This window comes from Neolamprologus multifasciatus, chromosome 7 (genome assembly GCF_963576455.1).
Source record: "Neolamprologus multifasciatus chromosome 7, fNeoMul1.2, whole genome shotgun sequence".
In the NCBI taxonomy this organism is placed as follows: domain Eukaryota; kingdom Metazoa; phylum Chordata; class Actinopteri; order Cichliformes; family Cichlidae; genus Neolamprologus; species Neolamprologus multifasciatus.
This window is the reverse complement of record NC_140445.1, coordinates 11,425,856-11,437,985: the sequence shown is the minus strand read 5'-3', so window position 1 is coordinate 11,437,985 and position 12,130 is coordinate 11,425,856.

Sequence of the window (12,130 nt, the reverse complement as noted above, 5' to 3'; positions counted from 1 at the left end):
GAAGGACAGAAATGGTATAGTAGTGGAGGAATTTATAGACAAATACAACTTGGTTATTTCAAGGACAAATCAAACAATATCATTATCTATTGACATTACATTTGTATCAGCTGATTGGCATTAGTTAGCAAATGTGGATTGCAAAATGTTTACTGGAGCGAAGTACAATGGGAAGTGGCCATACCCCCAAAATCAGTAGCAAATAATCAGTTGCTTAGTTGGAATGAGGAGTCAACAATACCCTCCCATAAGATTCAGTCTACAGCATTATATAATATTTTATTAGTGTCCTGTTAGACCCATTTATTTAAAAAAAAAGAAAAAAAAGAAGAAGAAACAAACAAATAAAAAACAGTCTCTTTACAGCTCCGAGATAGTCGTCATTTACTTCCGATATTTATGATATGGCATTATTTTTGTCAGTTATTAAAGACATATTTTAATATACCAGTTTAACCTTTGTTTTTGTTTTGTTTTTCTTGCTAACATTAGGGGGTATTGCCCCAAATATGAGTAACTAAAATGTTTTAAACAAATGTTGTGGTTGCAATATATTAAAGAGAAAAGTGTTTAAAATCTCACGAGGGGACATCAGTAGATCGCACTATTTTCTTATCCCTCCCAAGTCAAGTGAATGGTCTTAGGTAAGGGGACTGATGTAGGACAAACAACTTTGGCTGCTGTTTATTTGTTGCTTGCTGATGTTACATGTTCTGAATAAGAAACATTTTATTGTCATTAAAAATCAGATGTTCAATTAAATGATAAGTTTTTACATTAACTTACATATTCCACTCTCCATGTTCCTTTCATGCACATTTGAAATGCAGCTGGTGCATTTGATAATGCAAATGGCATCCTGCCCCTCTAATATAGCCCCCAGGAATTGTGAAAGCTGTCAGGTACATTGATCCTTCTGCTATGAAACATTGGTGGTAGGCTTTTCCCTGGTCCAGTATGGAAAACCAGCTGGATCCCTCCAGTGAGTCAGTGAGATGGTTCTGCGAATGGTGAAACTGGAATTGTGATTCCCTCCTAAGGTGAAGGTGATCTCTACCCAGCCATCTTAGGGGATGGTTTGGCAATTAACTGCATAAAGATCAAGGCTTAAATACCTGATCAGCGGCTACCCAGTGAAAGTTCAATTCTATCCACCTCATAGGTGAACATCATCAAAAAAGGGCTGACACCCACATTCCCAGTTATACAGTCAGATCCCTGCAGGAGCTTTTCAGTGAAGACTGTCTTCGCTTTTTAGGTAGGGGTACCTTGCATTCATGGTGCTCTGACAAGCGACTTTGTGTGACTGTTGCTTGTTTTTCTGTGCAGGTCCACAGACAGATCAGTATGGTGATAGACATTAAAATGACATAAATATTAACAATACCTTTAGGCAATTTTATTATCACCATGGTAAATCACCAGGGCCTGATGGCTTGAACTGTTAATTCAATTTTTTAATAAGGGTTCCAGCATCATGTGGTATGATCATTTTATTAGATGCAGAAAAGGCCTTTGATTGTGTCAACTGGCTGTTTTATGTTTTGCATACATTTGGTCTGGGAGACATATATATTAAAACTCTTGTACACTACCTTTTCATCATCACTAATGGCCTAAGATCAAGCAGCTTTCAACTTCACTGCTCAACACGAAGATGTCCTTTTATACATTTCAGAAATTCTAACCGCTAGATTTAAGAAATATCAATAACTAAGATGAGTGACATGCTAAGATTGCTATACCCCCTCCAAATAATTCTTTCACTTATATCAAACAAGGCTCAAAAATTACTTAATAGTTTGTTAAGTGACTTTATATGGAACAAAAGAAAAGCAAGGTTAAAGATATCAAAATTTCAACTTCGTAGTTCAAATGGAGGTCTGGAAACCATCTCAGTTTTATAACAGAATGGATCAAAAATGACCCTCCTTTTGTATCCGGTCGTTAAGTCTGACGTCACTAGCTGTGTCTGGGCCTAAACTCCGCTGCAGGTCCATATATCAAACGATCACTATGGCATTACTGAGAGTTGAAAAACTGTCTAAAGTCTTTCATCTTTAATAAAATGATCAGCGTTCTGCTCTACCAGGTGTAACAATTGAGTTTAACATCCAGGCATCCATGAAAACGGAATTTATGACATTTAACGGAGTTAGAAGTTAGCAGGAAGTTAGCTCACTAGCTTCTATCTAAATACAATATAGCATGTCCTGACTGCGGGGTTTTGGAAACAAATTAAAACGTACAGCTCTGTTATCACTTCCAACATAAATGAAGACAGAAAACTAAACAGCAGTGACGTTTGTAGGGTTACTGAAGTTTGGCTAGCTGGTATATAATGATGTGCTACGTGACCGCTAGCGACACAGCTATGTTAGCATAATATAAACAAGCTAACTTTTTTTCCAGTCGATAGTGATGTGCGATTCCACTGATTTCCTTTCCGATCCGATACCAAGTAATATTCAGGGGGGTATCGACGATACTGATCCGATACCGATACTTTGTACAAAAACTTATTTTATTTATTGTATCTCAAATTATAGCATCATAAGGATTACAGGACATCAGATTACTTGTTCTTATCACTTAATAATGCAGAGTTCATCACATAGAAATAAAAAAAACTGAAGTTGTGCGCTATTTGAACACCTTGCCTGCCTGCAGCACTAAAGGACTCCGTGAAAGATGTCTGTCTCGCCCTAGCAGCACCTGTCCCTCTCCTCCTCTTCAGTTTGCCTCAACATACGCTCGTCATATTCTGTGACATGATTTACTCTGAGGTGTTTCACAAGGTTAGTGATGTTGCCACAACCACACATGCCAACCCTCCCGATTTTTCCGGGAGAATACCGAATTTCAGTGCCCCTCCCGAAAATCTCCCGGAGCCACCATTCTCCCGAATTTCTCACGATTTTCCACCCGGACAACAAAATTGAAAAACCATATTGCAGAATTCCAGCCAATTCCAGTTTCCAACAATGGCGGCAGATACTTAGTTTTATTATTACTGGGTAATTCTGGGTCGCAAAAGAACCTTTAACATATTTTCAGGTGAGAATGTAGCTGTGTAAACAACCGACACATCCTCTTCAAACCCCCGCGGTCTTTCGCTACTCGGGTTAAACGTGATATATAAGTCACTTTGATAACTTAAAAATGTTATTGTTTGGCTTTTTCAGTGTTTTATTTGTTCGTGAGTAAATCGGTTTGGCTGAGATTAAAGTTATTAGATTAGATTTAATTAAATTTAACTTTATTAATCCCTCGGGAGGGTTACTCCGGGGTTTTCACACAGCTGAATAAACGTCAAACAGAAAACTAATTAAACAAAGTGTGAGATGGTCAAGAGTTTATGCCAGTGCCCTGTTATATTTTAGATAGCAAGGAGCAGACGGCAGAGTTTCACTCCACCGAGGGAGCTCGTGACGTACTACCCGGCTTTCTTTAGACCGCGAAGGCTGGGTCCTCAGGTGGAAGCAGCCTCTAAATTTGGACACCCCCGCTGTTTCCGGGCTGGCCAATAATAACGGTGACATTTAACGTATTTTATCCGATAAATAAACACTGTAAAATATATTTCGATATCGATATTTTAATGTGAGAATCGATTCTACAACATAAATGATTGGCATCGGAGGAATCAATATTTCAGGATCGATCCGCACATCACTATCACTCGATAAAAGTTAACGTGAGTGTTCTCGGTGGTCAGGAACAAATGTAATCGCATGGCAGGATGCTGTAAAAGGACCAAACCTCAGCCACGAGAACAACTGAGTTAATCCATCCACAATACGAGGTTAGTCATTCATATACTGCTGCATGGGCTGGGCTGTAGTTACATCCTAAGGTTTTAAAAACTGAGCTTAAATAAATGATTAGCGGTAATAAAAGCTGAGGGAGGTCAACAGTGATCACTGACTGTTTTAGGAGCTTTTTGAGATTAAATAGAAGAAAATACAAAACATTAAACATGTTAACAACACAAAAGCCATATTAAACGCAGACTACTTTAGGCCCGGAAGTAGGAGTCGTCATGTCATCACTTAACGACCGGATAGCTGGGCCTGGAGAAGTCTGAAAACGTCAAAAAGGTCTCAAAAAGCCAGTTCTGGGAAAAAGAACTTGATTTAAACATCAGTGAAGAGGAATGTAATGTACTTTGGGACCATACAAACAAAAAAATCTATATGTGTAATCACACGGTCTTTCTTAAGATCGTTGCTATTTAAAATCCTGCATCATGTGCAAATCTCCCCAATGAAAGACACCAGAGGAACCACCAACTTTTACCTTTATGTCTGAAGTTTAAGACTTCAGTAGGAACCTACACACACTCTGTTTGCCAGAAAAGCCAGTCCTATTGGATACACATCTTGCAGAATATGGAAAAAATACTTGGAGCGTCTTTGAAAATGGATGCTGTATCTCTGCTTTTGGGACATCTGAGTGTGAAAAATCTTGCTAATGCGAGGTTGAATAGACTTTATGATATCCTTACACATGCTGCAAGAAAAAAACCCATTGTTATCTCTTGGATAAATGGCAAACCTCCCACTAAAACAACCTGGCACATAATTCTTGTGGAATGCTTTCCTTTGGAATGTCTGACCTGATTGCTCCATTGTCAAAGGAAGAGTTTATAGGAATTTGGACTATATTTCTTTTTTTCACCAACTCTTCAGTCGCATCAGTGCTCTCAAATCTCATCACTAACTGATCATGTCAGCTGCTTGTTTACAATAAAGTCACTACTGGCCATATCTGTAACTGCTTGATTGCTTGATCTTTGTTTTGACCTTGCTAAAAGTCTGAGCTGTGAACTATCTGCTCTTTATTCACAGCCAAGGTTGCGTTGTGTGTTGTGTTAATGTGCACAATCATTCAGACATACATTAGCTGTGTCCAAATTCAGAGGCTGCATCCTCCTAAAGCTGCATCTGTAGGCCGATTACATCACAGCGGCGCGACGAAGGCTATCAAAAATTGGAAGACTCCTCCAATTGCTCCTTTTCCCCAGATTTAAAGGATGGGTTGGGTGTATCCTTAGTGGCCCAACCTATCCCAGAATTCATAGTGTGGCCCAGCCATTTCCAGTTTCCAACAATGGCGGCAGTTACTTAATTTTAAGATTACTCTTAGTACTCTTTCTGGGTCACAGAATAAACTTTTAAGATATTTTCAGGTGAGAATGTAGCTGTGTAAAATTCAAATATCTGCTCGATTTATCGAGATATCATATATCTGAATATGAATATGAAGCTGAAACACTTAAATACTTGGGAATAATTCTAACTAAGAATACTTCTAATCTATCACAAGTAAATTATGGTCCCTTGTGACAGGCCATGAAATCTGATTTAGATAGATGGAATCTGGTGCATTTCTTAAATTTAAATTCAAGGATAACAGCAGTGAAAATGAACATACTCTCAAGACTCCTCTATTTATTTAGAACTTTGCCTGTTGAAGTAAGTCAAACACAGTTTGGGGAATGGGACAAATGGATTTCGCTCTTTATTTGGCAGCGGAAAAAAACAAGAATTAAATTGAGTATTTTACAGTTAAGCAAGGCAAAAGGTGGGGCAATGCTCCCATGTTTACAATATTACTATTATGCATCTCAGGTCATCCCCCTGCTGCAATGGTGTAACCCTAATTTGAAAGCTAAGTGGAAATTCAATACAATCCCTAAATTTCAACTACACGTCTCAATTGCGGATAAAAAATTGGCAGACCGTTTAGAAGGTAAAAGACCATGGATAAGCCACACTCTAAAAATATGGAATAAAGTGATTAAAATATGTGGTAGTGAATGAATATGAAAAGAATTATTTAGATGGTGTGCTTATGACACAGATTTTAAACCAAATGAAAGTGATAAAAGATTTCAGATTTCCATTCCTTCACACATAAAGTCACAACAGAGTTCCCAATCTTTACAAATAAGAAATGGCCTAAGATAAGTAGATTTCTTCAGGTTTCTTCAAATGCGGGATTATTTTAATAAGCACTGCAATATCCCAAACCCAAACTCGGTTGAGTCAGAAATTTTTAAGATAGTTAAATTAGCATATGATAGTTCTCTGAGAAAGGCAATCTCCAAACTAAATGATGTGCTTCTTCAAGCAAGGAAGGATACTACTCAAAACATTAAGATCAAATGGGAATCAGAATCAGGGATGGGTATAACAAACGAGAACTGGGAGAGGATTTGTAATTTTCATTGGTACTCAACAAGTTCATTATCTTGGAGAGACCACTGCTGGAAGAACATTATTAGATTTTTCAAAACCCCTCATCAAACTAAATATAAAAATGGGACAGCGGAATGCTGGAGAAGATGTGGATCAGAAGAGGTACATCATTACCATATCTTTTGGGACTGCCCTAACTTAAAAAAATTACTGGCTGGGAATTCATAAAACTCTGTGTGAGGTTTTTAAAGTTTAAAGTTTTTTTAAAATTTGATATTAATTTTGTAAATTTGTAATTGGGCCTGGTTGCTGGCTCGGTCCAGGGAGGGGACACAAAGCTCTTTCAAGTGCTATTAGTGGCCAGCAAAAAATCAATAACCAGAAAGTGGCTAAATCCAACTCCGCCAACACTTGAGGATTGGTTTAATGTGGTTTTTGAAATATTTAAAATGGAAAAATTGACATTCTTTTTAAAAATTTGAAAAGACCAATTCTACAAAATATGGAATAAATGGATTAGCTTTGTGTCCCCCATCCGCCCTGAATTTAGGTAAGACCAGTCCTGAATTGGTGTATCTCCCATGTATTGTACAATATCAGGTTGACCCTCTACTTCATAATATGTATCTGTTGTACTCTATGTAAATAAGTTAAACATGCTGCATTATGTATACACTGTCAAGCCACCGAGTTCACTTTTCGTTATCTGAATGTAAAACAAAAGGACTAAGAAAAAGTCTTCTTTTTTTTAGTAAATAATATCAATGCACTTTATTGTAACAAGTCCTTTTTTCAATAAAAATATAATAAAAAAAAAGAGAGATATCATATATTTGCGAAAGTGCTCCGATATTTACGGAGATGTCTGTTACCCACCAGTTCAATATCTAACCGGGAGGTCAAGGCTCACTAGAGCCAGCGAGAACAGCGAACCCCCCGCTGTCTTTTGTTACTCTGGTTAAACATGATATATAAGTCACTTAGATAACGTAAAAATATTATTGTTTGGCTTTTTTCAGTATTTTTTTTGTTTGTGAGGAAACCGGTTTGGCTGAGATTACAGCTGAATAAAAGTCAAACAGAAAATTGATTAAACAAGAGTGTGAGATGGTAGAGAATTTACGCTAATGTCGTGTTATATTTTAGACAGCAACTGAGTTTATTAAACTCCACTGAGACAGCTTGGTGATGCAAATCTGATGACTAGACTGTCATAGACCACAAAGGCCAGGTCTTCCGAAGGATGCAGCCCCTGAATTTGGACACAGCTATTATCAAATCACTTCTGAAATGTCCACCCCTGAAGAAATTTCAGTTAGAATATATAACAATGGTCACAGCACCACTGAGCAGAAACCAGAAATTAAAGGGAAATTTGAGGTGACTCTTCAACCCCAAACTTTACCAGACTGATGACAGTCCCACCCTGAAACTAAACCGAAAAGTATGGCGTTATTTTTGTGCCACTATTCTGAGCATACGTAAAAAAAATATTGAGTGCACGTAAAAAAATTTGAGCGCACGTAAAAAAAATTTGCAGGTGCAAGTGTTGCATTTTGAGGAGAAATTTATTTTGAGCGAAGAAAAGCTAAATTTGAGTGAACAAAATTCATTGCTGCGTGCAAAAAATGTATTTCAGTGTTTGCTATTATCCATACACATACACAATAGCAGCCCCTGTCGCTCAGTTTTTGCATTTGCGCTTGTGTTGCTTGCGCTCTCAACATTTCTGCCCGTGCGCGTTCAACTCTTTCTGTACACTGTTATATTTGTGCCACAAAACCAGCCAATCACAGACTTGGATGCAAAAAAATCTGATTGGCTTCTTTGGTCTCCAATCAGCTCGAAATGACAAAATGCAATACCCCAGAATCCATTTCGTCCAAAACTCAAACGAGGCAGTTGCGCAGGATACCCATGTAAATTAGCGGCAAGTTAGCTTAGTGAACTTCTCAAATCACATACTCCTGCTAGACCACTCAGATCTGCCACTCAACTACTTCTGACCCAACCCAGATCTCGGCTGAAGTCCCGGGGTGACCGTGCGTTTGCTCTGGCTGCCCCGATACTGTGGAATACTCTTCCTCTCGACCTCCGCGCATCTGATTCCATTGCACTGTTCAAATCATGACTAAAAACCTACTTATTCAATCTTGCCTTTCCCTCTAGTTAACATTTATTTTATGATTTTATATCATGCACTTTTATGCTCATTTAAATTCTTGTTTGCTCTGTACCTGTTGCTTTCCTATGTATCAGTGACAGCTACCTGCTTGCATATACTTAGTACTTGCTTTGGTCCTATTTCTATTATCCTCCTCCTATTTTCTATCTTACTTGTTAAGCACCTTGGAATACCCTTGGTTTTTAAGTGTGCTTTATAAATAAAGTTTATTATTATTATTATCATTATTATGTCTCCAACAACCACTCCCCCTCATCACTCCCTACAAGAGACCAGTCCACGATGCGGGAGCCCAGCGCTTTAACGTACATCTTTGAAATGATGAAGGTTCCGTGTCATCTTCCTGCAAGCGCTGGAGGTGCACCACACCTTTGTGCCACATGTACGTCACGCTAATACAAACATCATTGTTGTTTGTCGAATCATAATGGCAACTGTAGTGTATAATCTGGCATGTACACTGTACTTACAAGATTAAACATCTGTCGCAGGTCATAACAGCATGTGCCGTGCTGCACAACACCTGCATCGGTGCTGGTGACATTGTGGCCCCAGATGAGGAGCCCGAGGATGATGCCCAAGATGAGGGGGAGACTGGAGTGGAGGCAGTCAGCGGTGCACACTGGCGGGACCAGCTATCTGCTGAGGTGTCTGCCCTGGAGGAGGTACCCCCAGACGATTATTGTCATCAGGCAAGTAGCCCTTAGGGTGCATCTGCACAGTGCTGGGATTTCACGTGACAGATCTGTATTAACATGCTTGTTGTTACCATGTCGTTTTCCCACCGCCATGATTACAATGGCAGCTGTCAGTTTCACCAGCCCTGCAGACCCAAGTGGAGGATGATGGACAGTGGGAATGAGCATGCCTGAGCAACATCTGGGGATGCCTATGTGGGATGCTCCACTCAGTACCTGGCTATGCGAACCGGGGTCTTACCTGTGGCACCTCCCTCATCTCTCTGGTCCCGGACCAAGCAGCACTGCCCGTGACTCCGTGCCCAGGCAAACGTCAGGCCTGGTTGATGATGTATGTGCATGCTGGGACACTCAGGTTTTTCCTGGACCACAGTGGGAAGTGCATTTCCCGCAATCATGTTGTGTTTCCGTTGCACTGTTTTTATTTTCACAATTTGGCATGTGCAATAGGTCAGGCCCCCCGAAATTGTGCTATGTAGTTTGTGACAGGCATGCACTCACAGTTGGGATGTTCTGGCTGTTTTATTTACACAACTGAAATAATCATGTTTGTACAAAACAAAGGTTGGGGCGCCAGCATAAATAAAGTGCAACTATGTACAGTGGCTGTCTTTGGACACGTCTCAGTCCTTTTTCTGCTCCACTAGCTTTTCAAGGACACATATCAGCCTGTCCATCCTCTCGGCTCTCTGTTCCTCCATTTGGCGTTGCTGAGCCATGTCCTTTTATTAGGGCAATGAGCTCATCCTCCCTGTCCCTCCTCCTTTTTGCCACCCGTGCCTCAGGCGGCTCCTCATCCTCCTGCCCCTCCTGGTGTGGGAGTGGGTTGCCCACTGCTGCACTGGGCCCTGGTGTGTCCTCCTGGTTGGAGGATATTAGGACAGATGGCCTGGTGGAGGGCCTCTGTCCTAGCACCTCATCCATGGCACCAAACCATCAGCAGATGGCCGCCCCTTCCTGAGCCTGGTTCTGCCGGAGGTTTCTTCCTGTTAAAAGGGAGTTTTTCCTTCCCACTGTCGCCAAAGTGCTTGCTCATAGGGGGTCATATGATTGTTGGGTTTTTCTCTGTATCTATGAAGCGCCTTGAGGCGACTTTTGTTGTGATTTGGCGCTATATAAATAAAATTGAATTGAATTGAATTGAAACCGGGGCCATGTTGCGGCAGTGGGCTTCCCACTTGCACCCTCGCCCGTCGCTGGATACTTGCACTCCTGAGGGCAGAGTACATCACAAGTGGCAGTTGGCTACAACAGCAACATTGCAGGTTTACATAGGTGACTTCTCAGTGTTCTGTGTGGAGTTAGATCTGTCACTACCACTGTACATACTTTGTATTTCCTCTTCAGGTTCTCTCATTTGCGTTTGGCCTGCACAGGGGAGATTTTCCCCGCCAGATCCATCTTCTCCACAATTTCTCTGACAGACGAAATATGAGAGCACATGTATATCAAGTCATTCTGTTTATGGCATCCGCAGCAGGATGTACTGGATTGGGACCACAGGGCAGACAGTTCACTGTCCCTTGTGCCTCGATAATTGTAAACCTCATACTGTTGCTGTACCTTCAACCCACTGCGGCTGAGTGTTTCGCACCCGTGAACAGGTGCTCATTGTCACGGCAGAGTCGGATGAAGTCTGCCGTCTGCTCATTGGTCCCTGTAATGCAGCATGACATTGGATTACATTCCCCACCATCCTGCACTTCTGTTTTAGCAGTTCTCCGTTTGCCGTCTGTTCAGCATATACAGCTGTGTGGGACATACACACTGCAATGTCAGGCAAAACAGTTTATTGTGGGACAGGGGCAGCACTGACTGGGGCAAAACATTTACTTTAGCAGGCCCTAGGTTGGGGTCAGGGGGTTCTCTGTCATATTTTTAATTACATTTAATTGCAATTCAGTTTTATTTAGATAGCGCCAAATCACAACAAAAGTTGTCTCAGGGCGCTTTAAAATATCTCCTTTAAAATATTTGACATGGCAGGTGTGATAATCGTTGCAAATGTATATATGATGTGCTGCGGACACAGCTACATTCCTGCCTTGTATATGTTGACATTTCTGTTTGCGGCTCAGGAAGGGTCATATTAGTACAGTTGATTGCACTTGTAGTGGTGATACTTCTATTCATACTGCCCTCCGTCTGGTACAGGATTCACAGCTTTGCGGGTTTGTGCATTTACGGTCACGTGGGTCCGACAGGTGTCACATGATTCGCCTTGACATTTACTATTAACCTTCCAATAACTTTTACATCTTGGCATTTGTTTCGCTCCTTCACACATATCTTACATTTGCGGGTGTTGCTGTCCTCCGCCGCCATTTCAACCTCCTCCGCAGCTGATGCCATCATTACGCACTGACCTGGCTGCGTCACGCTATGCATTGTGGGATATATGGGACCATGAAGCGTGCACCGGACCACGCTTGATATTTGGGGAAATTGACGGCGCATTTGGAGTATGCATTTGAAGTACACTTCAAATTGGGACAGCCGTCATCGCGTGGCGGTGACGTAATCGCACTCAAAATGCGTACTCCAAGCGTGCAGTCTCTAAATTGGGACACAGCCAGGCTGTATATAAATAAAAAATAAATATACACCATTCAATAGTTGACCTTAATCTTACAGAGAATGTGATGATTTTATGAATAATTAAAGTCAGTCATATATCCACAAACACAACAAGCTGAAAGTCAGTGAATGGTGCTTGGTTTGCAGTCCTGAATATCACGGCACAAGCAGGATTCACTGCACTGTTAATGTTAGCTATGTTATATTGCTGCCTCTGTTCGGTGGTGTCGAGCCAAATGCACTTTAACGTTTCTTTGAACGAGCTGACGGTTCACTCGTTAAGCTGAAAGAAAGATGCTTTAATCACAGGAGTCACACATGTGTCCGCTGTACCATCTGGGAACTCTTCTTATTTAGCACTCGTAATAACACAAACACTAAATCCTCCTTCTCTTGTGCTGTTTTGTAGCAGTGTATACACCTGAGACTGTCAACTGTCTGTCTGTTGTGCACTCTCTCTCCTTTTC